The sequence below is a fragment of the Lathyrus oleraceus genome, chromosome 4, assembly GCF_024323335.1.
Source record: "Lathyrus oleraceus cultivar Zhongwan6 chromosome 4, CAAS_Psat_ZW6_1.0, whole genome shotgun sequence".
Lineage (NCBI taxonomy): Eukaryota > Viridiplantae > Streptophyta > Magnoliopsida > Fabales > Fabaceae > Lathyrus > Lathyrus oleraceus.
In genome coordinates this window covers 307408915-307425305 of record NC_066582.1, presented here as the reverse complement: position 1 = coordinate 307425305, position 16391 = coordinate 307408915, and positions in this window count along the sequence as shown.

Here is a 16391-nt window from a genome sequence, read left to right as displayed (position 1 = left end):
CCTCAAGATAAAATAAAACAAGTAATAACATAATGCATATCCAAATAAGATATGAGTTCAATACTACTAATCTACCTAGTGTTACATGACCAGAGCATTGACTCACTACTTAGTCTCTAAACAGAAACACGGAAACTCTCCAGCTAAATCTCGAGTGAGCTACCGTCCACTTACTTCAGCAACACTACTCTGGAGTATCTGCACCATGCCATGTAAAGCATCATTCCAACAGAAGGGTGAGAATTCAAATCATTATGAAGAAGTATAATAAAGCACAATGATTAAATCAACAATTAAGGAATTCATCACACTTCGTATAACCATGTAAATAATACAAACCAATATTTATTTCACATGTTCCAACATCCATCAAAACTCAAGGAGTATAATATTAAAATCCAATGTTATATTCTCAAATATACACATAACTATAATTATCACATAATCACATATTTTACCAAATTATGTATCCAAACATCATAAAATTCAATTACCATATCTCATACACACCTCACAATCACATCAATGCATACATTCAATTATCACATAACTCTAATGTGACTCAATGCAAGACATGTGACTCTATGCATGTGGTACCGCAATGTGAACCCAACGTTTCACCGCTTTCCGATTCAATATCTAGAATCCAAGCCACGCTTCCGATCCGGACAAGATCAAAGCCACTCCGTCTATTTCCAATTAAGGATCAACGTCTGCTACGCCTATTTCCAATTAAGGATCAACGTCTTCTACGCCTATTTCCAATTAAGGATCAACATCTATATGAACCCACAGTTTCACCGCTTTCCGATTCAATATCTAGAATCTAAGCCACTACGTCTATTTACAATTAAGGATCAACGTCTGTTACGCCTATTTCCAATTAAGGATCAACGTCTATGTGAACCCACAGTTTCACTGCTTTCCGATTCAATATCTAGAATCCAAGCCACTGCGTCTATTTCCAATTAAGGATCAACGTCTGTTACGCCTATTTCCAATTAAGGATCAACATCTATGTGAACCCATAGTTTCACCGCTTTCCGATTCAATATCTAGAATCCAAGCCACTACGTCTATTTCCAATTAAGGATCAATGTCTGCTATGCCTATTTCCAATTAAGGATCAACGTCTATGTGAACCCACAGTTTCACCGCATTCCGATTCAATATCTAGAATCCAAGCCACTACGTCTATTTCCAATTAAGGATGAACGTCTGCTACGCCTATTTCCATTCAAGGATCAACGTCTATGTGAACCCACAGTTTCACCGCTTTCCAATTCAATATCTAGAATCCAAGCCACTACGTCTATTTTCAATTAAGGATCAACGTCTGCTACGCCTATTTCCAATTAAGGATCAACGTCTATTACCATGTGAACCCACAGTTTCACCGCTTCCACCATGAAGCCGATCATGCCATGAATCAATGTACAAATACCAACAACATATGCAATTAAGATCATCTCTACCATCTTAACATTCCACATATCATCATAATTCAACTCTATGAATTACCCACCAATGGTACATATACACATTCATAACAATATATCATAAAAAATATAGGCTAATTATCAATTACGCACACTTAGATTTCATTTCAAAATGAATACAACTTATAAAATCTCAATATTTAATTTTTTAAAAGTGTTAACCGGTTAACGCATTCAGGTAACCAGTTAACGCGAGACAGAAGGCACTTCCTGGCAGATTTCAACAGTGTTAACCGGTTAACGCTTTTGGTTAACCGGTTAACACAGAACAGAATACACTTCCTGACAGATTTTCAACAGTGTTAACCGGTTAACGCTTTTGGTTAACTGGTTAACGCAAAAACAGAATGCTATTCCTGCGTTAACACAAAACAAAATGCATAATTTTCTGCATTTTTCATCGTTGGAGGACTTTCGGACCTCCGATTTAAATTAAATTATGTTTGATCAAACACCTAAAACCTCTTCAAAACACCAAATAAATGGCCAAGAGATTTATCCTAGGTCAAACAAGGTCAAAGGACCTTAGACAAAAAAATTCATAATTTTTGAAAAGGCAAAAGTATTTTTAAACAATTAAAAATATTCACAAAAACAATTAAATCATGGAAAATATCAAAATTAATCCAAAAAATAATTTTAATTCACAAAATGAAAGAGGAAAATATTTGGAAATTTTTTGTGAAAGTTCCATATTTTTTGGATTAAAAATAAAAGTAATATGAATTAACCAAAATAAAAGGATTAAATGAAAAATAAAAAAAATAAAAAAAACAAGGGTCATATGATCTCCCTTATTAATTGAGGTGGCAGATCAGATGGTAAGGAGCGTGCATTCCACATGTGCACGAGTCAAATGCTCTACAAGCATGGTAATCAAAATGGACGCGTGAGATTAGAACTTGAGACTCATATTAGATGGTCCTGGACAAGCCAGCACACCACCGGAGCCCTAGCTCCGGTCATTTTCTCCGGTGAGCACCACCGGTCTGGTCCAAGCTCAACTTAATGAAAAATTAAAATGAATACACTAATTTGAAAGAAGAATGCTCAGGAACACGAATCTGACCTCCATTTTCTCCAATTCCAAGTATATAAAAAGATGTAGGGATTTGAATTTTGAGGATCATGAACTGAGTTGCTTCGATTTAACCTCAAAGCAACTCAACCTTCTTACCTACATTGATAGGACTTCGGACAACCAAAAATCAACAAGAATGGTGCAGAATGGAGGGAGAATCAAAGAGATGAAAATTCTGAAAATTCACCTTCAATGGAGCTTCAGATTGGCACAATCTTGCTTTCAATTATGCTTGGCCTTGCTTCAGATGCTTGTTGGAAGTGATTAGTACAATGAAAGGTATGGACTCTTGGAGTTTCAATCTCAAAACAGATGGAGAATTGAAACTCGATTTTCAAAGAAAATCTTCAAGCTTATCCTTCAATGGTGAGGGTTTGGGGTTGCAGGTTCAAAGCTTGGGCCAGAGGTCCTCAATTTTAAGCAATGAGGGTTGTATTTATAGGCCATGAGATTGATTTCCACACACTTCCAATTTTGGAAAAATTGAGTAATTTCTTTACATGGTTGCATGGGCGTGTGATAGGCCCATCAAGTGATGCAATCTAATCCAAAATTGAGTGAAAGTCATGCTGAGTTCATGTTGGAAGGCCATGCAATCGTGTATGAAAAGTGGAAGTGGAAAACATCCAAATGGTCCTTCAACTTACACCCATGCACAAGTCCTTCATCCTTTGGCCGAATGAGATGATCTTGGAAATTTGGAAAGGTGAGATCAAGGGGAGCAACTTTCATGTTGAACACCTTTTAATTTGAAGCTTGGATTATGATGAATTTTGAGGTGGAAGTTTGGGAAATCAAACATATTTGAAAAAATTTCTAAGTCCCAAGTCAAATGTTCACTTCTTCCACCTTGAATAACATTTTCTTTGGACTTCAAATTATACAACTTCCTTCATCAAAGTTGTAGCTCTTTCAAACCTCTTCAATTTGGTCACAAAGGTGGCCTCATTTGGATTCGGCATGAAGGAGTTATGCATTTTAGAAGTTGAGGAAAATCACTTGTTCAATGGTATTGACCCAAAATTACCTATAATGTTTCCTCTTGGAACATGCATTTTCAAGTTGAACTTGAACTTCCACCAAACATTAAAGTTGAAGTAGACATCTTTAATTTGATCATGAAATTTTAATGGATTTCATCTCATAAATATTGAGCAAGTTTTGGTCTTGGGAAATTGACCTCCAAACTAGGGATCAGACAAAATAACCTATAATCTTTCACCATACAAAATGACTTTCTAAGCAAAACTAGCTCTTTACTTCAACCTGAAAGTTGTTTGGAATGTCATTTTGAGTAACTTTTCTCTTGGAATCATTTTCATATGACAAAAATTGTAGGAGATAGGGTCTAGGGAACCCTTATTTTGACCACTTGACTTTCTCTGGTCAACCACCATGAACTACCTTGCTAGCTTGATATTCTCTGGACTTTTGGGACTCGTGGAGGATCATATATGTGTAAGATGATGTAAGGTGAAGTTTCCCTTGAAATATTTGAAATTCTGGTATCAGATATGAGATGTCGAAGATAATGTCACGACACTAATATCTGGACAATACAAACAGGATAAAGATAAAGAACAGTAATCCAAGAGACACAAGCAATTGTTAACCCAGTTCGGTGTAAACTCACTTACATTTGGGGGCTACCAAGCTAGGAAGGAAATCCACTAAATAGAATCAGTTCAAAGACTCTCAGTAAACAACCTCAAGTTAGAGTATTTTCATCTAATCTCTACCCATGTGACTTCTACCTAAGAACTCTTAGATATGAGATCCTACTCAGTCCCCCTCAATCACAGCAGTGATATAAAACAAGAATTATAATGAAAATAAGACACTCTTCAAAGACACATACTTGATCTTACTTAAAAGCTTCAATCAAGTAAACACACACTCATGCTTCAAAGCTTAGTGTGGACAAATTAAAACTAAAAAATCAGACCAATTCCATCATCTATGGATGAATTGAATGGCTTACAATTCACACGACCACACAAGACTATTACCCTTATTCTCTCTCAATATTTCGTTCGTTATTTCTTGTGTATCAAACTTGGTTTTCCATGTCTTTTATATAGAAGCAATTGGCTGGGCTTGGACATCATAGAACTCTAAAACTATTTTCCATTCAAATCATCTCATGACAGTTGATTATATCTTGTTGGAAAATAAGTAAATCTGGTTGTAATTAATGGTTGAATGCGCGTTTAAATCATCTCATTAATCATACACAGATTTGTATTAAAAATGCAATCACACAATACATAACATTCAGACTGAATGTTCTGTATACAGATGTCATGACATCGGGTCTGACATCCTGGTAAAATCCTGCATGTACATGTTATCTTATGTTAAGACAACACTTGTGACAACTTGTGAACACTCTTGGTTTTACCAAAATTGCTGCCAAGACTTAGAACCAACAAACTCCCCCTTTGGAAAATTTTGGCTAAAACATATATCAGACCATTTGTTTCACAAGAGTACGATCATATCAACAGTTAAGCAGCATCAGAAGTAATAAATAAACCAAACAGTTACTAGCTATGATATGATAGTAACTAGTAAACACATACTAAACACATAAGTGCTTCTTCTCCCCCTATGTTTGTTCAAAACAGACATCTCCTTCAACAACACCTATAACATCCATCACCCCATCTGACATCTCCTTCAACATCACTTGTACAACACAGAACATTATTCTGTTCAACATCAGCTGTCATCTGTTTAGCCTAGCTACTTCAGCACATATTAACTGCAGCTCTCCACATATTAACTGCAGCTCTGCATATATTAACTTCTCCCCCTTTTTAGTCAAAATAGACCAAAGTGACCAATTAGACAAAATAAATGTCAATTAGTCCAACAGAGAATGTCACATAGAATGTCATAACATATAAAATGTTGGAACATAATATTAGGTGTTACAGAACCATAATTATACACAACTATATCCGCTTAGATAAAAAGATATTCAGAGAACTCATAAAGAGCCCAAAAATTACATCAAGGCATCAAACAAGACTGCAAAAAAAACATCAAACATCAAACAACAAACATCAATGCATCCAGACCAGTAAATCATCATAACAGGGGGACCATCTTCACCACCATTCGGTTTGATGAGCTAGCATCTTCATCAGCTTTGGATCCAGAACTACCACTTGATGTATCTTGAGATTCAGACCTCTCACTTGAGGTGTGGGCATCTGTGTCCTTGGCTTGACCAACATTATCCATGTCTCCTTGCTCCAAGATATTAATCAGAACCTCCAAAGCTTCTTTCCTAGCTTTAGCCACCCTAATCCCAGTGTCTAATTCCTTACAGGTCTCTTTCAGTTAAGCAATCAAACCAACTTGAGAGGCTGGCTTCTTCATCGTAGATGTCATGACAATGTCACTGACATGACTGCCTTCAAATAACTTGTAATGAACTGACAATTGAGGTTTTCTTCTACTAGGGATATCACTTATGCTTAAAATACCAGGTTGCTGGCTTAGGATTATCCCACAAATTATTGAGGGAAAAGCAATTGGCAGCTTCACTTCACTTGTGGAAGCATGTTTGACAATTTGTTCAAACATGAACCTTCCATAATCAAAGTAAAGCTTGGTTCCAATAGCAAATATGATCCTTCCAAGAGCATTTGAGATTGTTGAGATGTGGTTTATTGGTACCCAGTTGGCTGACCCTATCTTATGCAAGATAGCATATTTTACAATTAATTTGCCAACAGATAGATGCTTTTTCGTTGACCACTCCTTGACCTGTCCAACAGTTATTGTCCTACAGACCTCATTGTTTGTGGCCTCTAATTCAACAACACCTTTTGTTCCTCTTCCTAGGAACTTATTGATCACAGTAGGAGAGAACCTTACACACCTTCCTCTAACAAACACCTTACAAACTCTTTGTTGTATTTGTCAGCAATGTCCTTAGGGATGTTCACCACAAACTCCTTCACAAGACCTTCAAAACATTGGGGTAACCCATTAATTATTTTCATTAAACCAGCAGACTTTAACAAATACATAACCTCCTTAACTTCCACATCATCCTTTCCCGGATCCCGTTCCACAGCTACTCTCCTCTGTATTAAAAATTTCCACTTGGTTGCACCATCTTCCAGATGGAAGGAAATGTTATCTAAATGCACAGCAGCAACCTTAGCTGAAGGTTTTCTAACAGTTTGCTTTTTGACAGGAGAGATGTCTGGGACATCGTCTTGAACATATTCCTCTGAATCATAACTTTCTCTTACCTTTCTCTTCTTTACCTCCACTTTACTCCATGACTTTGAATGGCCTACAGCAGTAGCCTTCTTACTAGTTTTGGCTATCATCATCTCAGCCATAGACCTCCCCTTTCTGGTCTTCATTCTCTTTACAACACTTGGCTTCAAGTGATGAAGCAAGCTATCATCTTCATCATCTGAGCTTTCTTCTTCCAAGTCAATCACCTTCTCAGCAGAGTCATGCTTCTTAGACTAAGAAGCATCTACAGGTTTCTTACTAGGTAAGGTTTGCCCTAATGAGCACAGTCCTTCAGCAGCAATATCTTTCTCAGATCTAGATGAATCATCATCTTTCTCATTGTGAGGTTCCACCTCAGGAGAGGTGTCCCTTCTAGATAGAGGAGTCGAAACTCCCTTGACTGAGTGTCCGTCATTTAGGATACTCGTTACAAGATTCCTAATGACACGATCAGTATAATGCATGTCATCCTTAGAGGGAGGCTTATCAGAGGTGTTACCTTGAGTATGCCCTGTAGTGGAAGATGTACCAAGGGCGTCTCCTGGGATGACTGATAGGGGAGTAACTTCCAAAATGTCTTCATGAAGAAAATCGATGGAGGGTGTTCTTGCTTTGTGTGCAGGTTTAGAACCAGAAGATGAAGAATGTTGTGACATCTTGTTGAGCTTGTGAAAGAATTTTTGTTGCCCTAGAAGAGATGGTCGATACAGTTTGATGAAGATGGAAGTGGTTGAACTGAGGTTGCGTGTGAAAATGCTATAGATGGTAGTTCCAATACTAGGTAATGATTTTCCATAAATAGGGCACTTTCTTTTAAGTGGGCAGACAATATTTTTATTACCTTTTCCACTCCAAATTAAGTGCTATAAATTTTCATGGATATAAATCCCTAATTTCCCTCTTAAACATTCAAATTTATTAGCATCCAAAGCCTTTGTAAATATGTCAGCTAATTACATTTCAGTAGGAACATGCTCTAGGGCTATGATTTTCTCTTCAACCAGTTCTCTAATAAAGTGATGACGAATATCAATGTGCTTTTTCCTGCTGTGCTGAATAGGATTCTTAGAAATGTTTATAGCACTCAGGTTGTCACAATACAATGTCATGACATTTTGTGTGACATTGTATTCAGTCAACATTTGTTTCATCCAAACCAGTTGAGAACAACTACTCCCAGCTGCTATGTATTCAACTTCAGCAGTGGATAGGGACACAAAATTTTGTTTCTTGCTAAACCATGATATTAAGTTGTTTCCGAAGAAGAAACATCCTCCTGATGTGCTTTTCCTATCATCAGCACTTCCAGCCCAATCAGCATCACAATATCCAGTCAGCATAGATCCAGAACCATGAGTATACAACATCCCATTGTCACTGGTGCCATTGACATATTTTAGTATCCTCTTCCCTTGGTTTATGTGACTGACTTTTGGTTCAGCTTGATATCTAGCACAAACACCTACAACAAATGCAATATCAGGTCTACTTACTGTGAGATATAGCAGACTTCCTATCATGCTTCTGTATAGACTTTGATCTACACTAACACCATTTTCATCTTTGGAGACTTTCAGATGTGTAGGAGCAGGTGACCTTTTATAACTTGCATTCTCCATGCCAAACTTCTTAACAATGTTTTTGGCATATTTGCTTTGAGATAGAAAGATAGAATCTTCCATCTGCTTGACTTGTAGCCCAAGAAAATAGGTCAGCTCTCCAACAAGGCTCATTTCAAACTCAGACTGCATTTGTTTAACAAAATGTTCGACCATCTGATATGACATCCCACCAAACACAATATCATTCACATATATTTGAGCTACCATGATTTTTCCTCCTTCATTCTTAAAAAAATAGGGTCTTGTCAATACCTCATTTCCTATATCCATTGTTAGTGAGGAACACTGTGAGTCTCTCATACCAAGCCCTATGAGCTTGTTTCAAACCATAGAGAGCTTTCCTCAACTTGTACACATGCTTTGGAAGATTTGGATCTGTAAATCCTTTAGGTTGTTCAACATAAACTTCCTCATTTAAGTAGCCACTCAAGAAGGCACTTTTTACGTCCATTTGGAACAGTTTGAACTTCAGAATACATGCCACTCCAAGCAATAGTCTAATGGACTCAAGACGAGCTACAGGGGAAAATGTTTCATCAAAGTTAACTCCTTCAACTTGAGTATATCCTTGTGCTACTAATCTTGCTTTATTTTTAGTAAACACCCCTTGTTCATCAGATTTATTCTTATACACCCATTTTGTTCCTATGACATTTATTCCTTTAGGTCTTGGAACCAGTTCCCATACTTCATTCCTCTTGAATTGGCCTAACTCCTCCTGCATCGCATTGTTCCAGAACTCATCAATCAAGACTTCCTTGACATTCCTAGGCTCAATCTTGGACACAAAACAACCATGTGAGATCACTTCTCTTGATCTAGTTGTGACCCCTTTATTTAGGTCTCCTATAAGGAGATCTTTGGGATGATCCTTCTGAACTCTGATGGAGGATCCCTTGTTTATTCTGCCAGCTTCAGGTTCAATTTGAGGAGGTTCACTCTCATTATTTTTGTCTGGTAAATCAGCTGGGGCATCATTTAGAGATGTCTCAACATCGTCTGTGACATCAGTCTGTTGATCATCAACCACAACATTGATAGATTCCATCATCACTTTTGTTCTGGAATTAAAGACTCTCTATGCTCTGCTGTTGTTGACTAGCCCAGAAATATTCCTTCATCACTTTTGGGATCCATCTTCCTTCTTTGTTCATGATCAGTCAAGATATAACATTTACTACCAAACACATGGAAGTATTTGACTGTAAGTCTTCTCCCTTTCCAGACTTCATATAAGGTAGTAGGAGTCCCTTTCTTCAAAGTTACTCTGTTGTGAACATAGCAATTTGTGTTCATAGATTCAGCCCAGAAGTGGTAGGGCAATTTCTTGGCATGAATCATAGCTCTGGCTGATTCTTGGAGAGTTCTATTTTTCCTTTCTACCACACCATTTTGCTGGGGTGTAATGGGAGATGAGAACTCATGACTGATTCCTTCTGATGCACAGAATTCAGCAAATTTGTTGTTCTCAAATTCCTTTCCATGATCACTTCTATTTCTAACAACTTGACTTTCCTTTTCTCTTTGAAGTCTTAGACAAAGATCTTTGAAGATTTCAAATACATCAGATTTTTCTCTTATAAAATTGACCCAGGTGTATCTGGAGAGGTCATTCACCACTACATAAGCATACTTCTTCCCACTAAGGCCTTCCACCTGCATGGGTCCCATCAAATCCATATGGAGGAGTTCCAGCACTCTGGAAGTGGTGTCATGTCTAAGCTTCTGGTGTGACATCTTTGTCTGTTTTCCAATCTGACATTCCCCACAAACTCTTCCTTCATCAATCTTCAAGTTGGGAATTCCTCTAACAGCATCAACAGATATAATCCTCTTCATACCTTTAAGATGCAGATGGCCCAATCTTTGATGCCATATCTTCACTTCTTCTTCTTTGGCTAAAGTACACATTGAATAATAACCAGTTTCTTGAGAACTCCACATGTAGCAGTTGTCTTTAGACCTGACTCCTTTCATGATCACTTCATTTTCTTTGTTAGTAATCAGACATTCAGTTTTGGTGAAGTTTACAGTTAGACCTTGGTCCATAGTTGACTGATACTTATTAGGTTTGCAGTCAATCCCTTAACAAGTAGGACATTGTCAAGATTAGGAACTCCGGGATAGTTAAGCTTACCAATTCCCTTGATTTCACCCTTTGCTCCATCATCAAAGGTTACATAGCTGGTGGCATGAGGATGAAGGCCAGTTAGCAGGTTTTTGTTTCCAGTCATTTGTATGGAACACCCACTGTCAAAATACCAGTCTTCTTTAGCTGAAACTCTAAAGGAAGTGTGAGCTATCAGGCTTATAACACAAGTCCTAGGAACCCATTGTTTTCTGTTGACAGGTATGTGATGTTTAGGTCTAGGTTGATGATGAGAAGGACTAGGATAGCCATACAACTTATAGCAGAATGGTTTTATGTGGCCAAATTTTCCACAGTAATGACATCTCCATCTTTGATGTTTCCCTTTCTATTGTCTTCCTTTATGATGTTGTGACATATGATGTGACATCTCTAGTTTGCTACCAATGTGACTGCACTTAGGTTTGGATTTAGGTTTGCTACCAGTGTGGCTGCACTCAGGTTTAGATTCATTGAACCCAATGCCAGACTTGTCTCCTGCCATTTGTCCAGTCTGGATAATTTTGTCTAAGGTTTCAGTTCCATTGTTTAGCATTCTGACATACTTTGTCATCTCCCCCAGTTTGGAGTTCAAGAATACTGCTTCAGTTTTTAACTTAGATATGGTTTCCAAATGTTCCGCCTTCTCATTCTCCAGCTCTGCTATTACTTTCTTCTGACTTTCAACTTGTTGACACACTTCTTCACTTCTGTGACACAGCTTTTTGTAAGTAGTGGGTAACTCATCAAAGGTCACTTCATCATCACTTAAGTCTTCATCAGAACCCCATCTTCCAGTCAAGGCAGTCACAAGATTTGCAGACTCTTCTGTTTCACTTTCATCAGACCAAGTAGCAGCAAGACTCTTCTTCTGTTTCTTGAGTTAGGTTCAGTTCTAATGTGTCCATACCCATCACATTCATGGAACTGAACTCCTTTACCTTCTTTTGGTTTTTCATCTGATCTTGTTCTTCTTCCAGTATTGTTGGATTTACTGATGTCAGATGCGATGTTCTTGACATTAGCCTTAGACCTTACATTCATCTTTTTCATAAGTCTATTGAACTGTCTTCCCAGTAATGCTACATTATTTGCCAAATCTTCATCACTATCTTGACTATTTTCCTCCTCTTTCTCCTCAATGTTTGACATGAAGGCTATGCTTTTGACTTTCTTTTCAGATCCATCACACATTCCCATCTCAAATCTTTGGAGGGATCCAATTAGCTCATCAACTCTCATATTGGAAATGCCTTAAGACTCTTCTATGGCTGTCACTTTCATGGCAAATCTCTTGGGAAGTGACTTGAGTATTTTCCTCACTAGTTTTTCATATGACATCTTCTCACCCAGGGCTCTTGAGGCATTAGCAATTTCAAGGATATTCATATGAAATTCATGAATATTTTCATCTTCTTTCATCCTTAAATTTTCAAACTTGGTAGTGAGCAGCTGCAGTCTAGACATATTCACTCTAGAGGTGCCTTCATGAGTGGTTTTGAGAATGTTCCAAGCATCTTTAGCCACCTCACAATTGTTTACCAATCTGAAGATATTCTTATCTACTCCATTGAATATAGCATTCAATGCTTTAGAGTTCCCAAGGGCTAGATCATCCTCCCCCTTGGTCCATTGTCCTCAACCTTCTTATCAGTTGTAGCTTCTCCATCCTTAGTATTAACTGGATGTTCCCAGCCTGTTAAAACAGCCTTCCAAGCCTTATTATCCAAAGATTTTAGGAAGGCTACCATTTGAGGTTTCCAGTAAGTACCAGAAAGTAACGTCCCTAGATCTCACCTAGAACCAGAGCAGGATGCTTGCTCTGATACCAATTGAAATTTTGGTATCAGATATGAGATGTCGAAGGTAATGTCACGACACTAATATCTGAACAATACAAACAGGATAGACATAAAGAACAGTAATGCAAGAGACACAAGCAATTGTTAACCTAGTTCGGTGCAAACTCACCTACATCTGGGGGCTACCAAGCCAGAAAGGAAATCCACTAAATAGAATCAGTTCAAAGACTCTCAGTAAACAACCTCAAGTTACAGTCTTTTCACCTAATCTCTACCCATGTGACTTCTACCTAAGAACTCTTAGATATGAGATCCTACTCACTCCCCCTAAATCACTATAGTGATATAAAACAAGAATTACAATGAAAAGAAGACACTCTTCAAAGACACATACTTGATCTTACTTAAAATCTTCAATCAAGTAAACACCCACTCATGCTTCAAAGCTTAGAGTGGACAAATTACAACTCAAAAATCAGACCAATTCAATCATCTATGGATGAATTGAATGGCTTACAATTCACACAACCACACAAGACTAAAAGCCTTATTCTCTCTCAATATTTCGTTCGTTATTTCTTGTGTATAAAACCAGGTTTTCCATGTCCTTTATATAGAAGCAATTGGCTGGGCTTGGACATCATAAAACCCTAAAACTATTTTGCATTCAAATCTTCTCATGACAGCTGATTATATCTTGTTGGAAAATAAGTAAATCTGGTTGTAATTAATGATTGAATGTGCGTTTAAATCATCTCATCAATCATACATAGATTTACATTAAAAATGCAATCACACAATACATAACATTCAGACTGAATGTTTTGTATACAGATGTCATGACATCGGGTCTGACATCCTGGTAAAATCCTGCATAATCACATTTTGAACATCCTGCAGGTAGATGTTATCTTATGTTAAGACAAAACTTGTGACAACTTGTGAACACTCTTGGTTTTACCAAAATTGCTGCCAACACTTAGAACCAACAATATTTAATCAATTAATGAAGAAACTTGTTGAAGAAGTCACACAAGATACCCAGATGAATTAGGGTTTCCAAGGCCAACAAACTCCAAACTCTTGATGATTTCTTGATCAAAATATTATGTGAAGATCATTGGGATCCACATATGATTATTAGAGCCAAGTGAACCATTGATTGTGCTCCTTGCATCGAGGGTCTTAAACCCTATGTATAAGCTTGATAGAGCATAGGTGAGCATGCACACTACCTACAAAAGCAACAAACTATACATATTTTTGGTATTTTAGTTAGTAGATAATAAAAAATGAAGTATGATACAATCAAATGTGGTTGCTGATCTCTCCCAATGAAAACCCCATGAATGAGGGGTAAGGAGGATGTCAAGGTGTGATCCCAATACCAATGCATATGATGAGATAGCATGAGGGATCTTAGGTTCAAAATTAGGGGGAGGCAATAATGCAAATCCTGGTAAAGCAAGGTCCCTTTTCTGATCACCAAGGGCATGTATTTATAGCATGAGAGTTGCTTTCCACACCTTTCCATAATTTGTCCAAAAATAGTAATTCAAGTGTGCATGCTTTCATGGGTGTGTGATAGGCCCATGAAATGATTGGAAATGGTATGAAGTGATGTGTAAAACAACCTGAAACAATAGCATGAAGTCATTCATTAGTGATATGAAAGTTGACCATGGAACCTACCAAATGAAGCCATGCATTACACCCATGCGCAAGCCATTCAAAAATGCTCTAAATAACACGATCTTTGATGTTTTGGAAAGGCTACGTGAAGGGGAACAACTTTTATGTTGAAGACATCTTCATTTGGAACTTGGATCATGATGAATTTTGAGTTGGAAGTTGGAGAAATCAAACATGGTTGAAAATTTTCTAAGTACAAAGTCAAATGACCACTTCTTCAACCTTGAATAAATTTTGCTATGAACTTCAAATTAAAATGGTTCCATCACAAAAGTTTTATATCTTTCATTACTATTAAATTTGGTATCATATTTTGACACCATCTAGATTTTGCATGAGGGATTTATGGATTTTAGAAGTTGAGGAAAATTGATTGTTCAATGGTGATAGCCCAAAATGACCTATAATTTTTCCTCTTGACACATTCCCTTTCAAGTAGAATTTTACATTTCTCAAAGAATAAAAGTTGGATAAGGCATCTTAAATTTGACAATGAAACTTGTATGGATTTTATATGATAAAAACTGAGAAAGTTATGGTCTTTCAAAATTCACCATAAAATATGACTTTCCAAGCAAAACTAGCTCTTGATGACAACATGAATGTTTTTTTTAAAGTCATAAAGAGTAACGTTTCTCTTGGATTAATTTTGATATGACAAAAATTGTAGGAGATAGGGTCTAGGGAACCCCAGTTTTGAAGAGTTGACTTTCTTTGGTCAACCTCCTTGAACCAACTTGCAAACTTGAAGTTCTCTTGCTCTTTGGGGATCATGGAGGACCATATAAGCATAAGATGATGTACCATGAAATATCCCATAATATCTTTGATTAAATCTTGAATAAACTTGTTAAGGAAGTTGTAGCGGTAAATTCATGATCGTTAAACTATGGATAAACTTAACGTCAATTAAACCAGAGTCGCCACCGCGTTTTTATTGTTTCCAAGGGAAAAGGGAAAAGTACGAACAAAACCCAAAAATAAGAAGTTTTTCAAATCAAAACTAATAAAATGCCAGAGATTACTGGTAAGGGGGTTGGTTACACAGAGGGAAGGTGTTAGCACCCAAAGTGTCCTAGGTACTCCTAGGGAGCCCTTTCTTGTGTGCATATGTATTTTGTACAAAGTGATGTTTACAAACAAATAGAATGGGGGGATGAGAAAAGAATTTATTAATTATATTTTTGTGTTTGACAAGACCTTCGGACTTGTGCCTACGTACCAACATGAAAATGAAGGATTTAAAGCTCGTAGTTCGTGATACAAATTTCAAAGTGGATGCATTACTTTTAATCAAAAATTAAGTTTTAAAGGCACAAGGGCCAACAAATGGTTTGAATGAGTTAGTTCTTTTTGGATTTTGAAAATTTTAAGTCAAGTATAGTTAAGTTTATTTACAAGTTTGATTTAAGAAGAGAAGTTTGAAAATGCAATGGCATAAGGCCAAAGTTTCTAATTTGCAAAGGTTCTAAGTTAAAAAAGACAAGCACAAGCTAAGAAGTTTTTTAAAAGGAGGGAGAGATTTTCAAATTAAAGAGATGGACAGGAGATGAAGAGACTAATTCTAAGCATAAATTTAAAAGTTAAGAGTTGAAAGGATCTGACCAATGGGATGCAATCCAATAGACTAGAATTTCATATAGAAACCCCAATTTCCCTTGTATATTAGAATCAAGCAACAAACAATGCACACAATATTAACTTGAAGAGAAAGGCATCAAATAAAGATAGTCACATCCAAGATTTAGCCACTCCATGATCTCCTTCACATTTGCCCATGTAACAGATGAATTCCACAAGTCACAAGTTCAAAATAACAGCTTCACAATGATCATGTTGCAGATGAACTCAAAGGGATCTTCAATGATGTAGCATATGGAGTTTAAAATTTCAAGCACTTGGTTACATGAAAGTTGGCATAGGCGAAGTCCTTTGCATAGGGAGTGTTGCCTAAATTCTAAGTCCAATTGTCTCAGATCAAACCAACAGTCCACACAAGAAGTTTTTTAGGGGTTTTGTTCTTATTATGTACATTAATGGTCAAAGACCACACAAACAAACACAATATACACAAGCAAAATATATCACAAAATATGGTCCAAATGGACAAAGTGAATATGACATTAACATAAACAATTAGAATGGTATGTATAATAGCAAATGAATAAAGCTTAAAAGTAAAGTGCATTAAAAGTAAAAGACTTGAAATTAAATGTTAGTTGTTAATGAATTAGAAGTTAGTATTGTTTTTGCTTTTTATTGTTTAAGTCATTCTTTGGAGAACTATCAACCCACTTATCACAA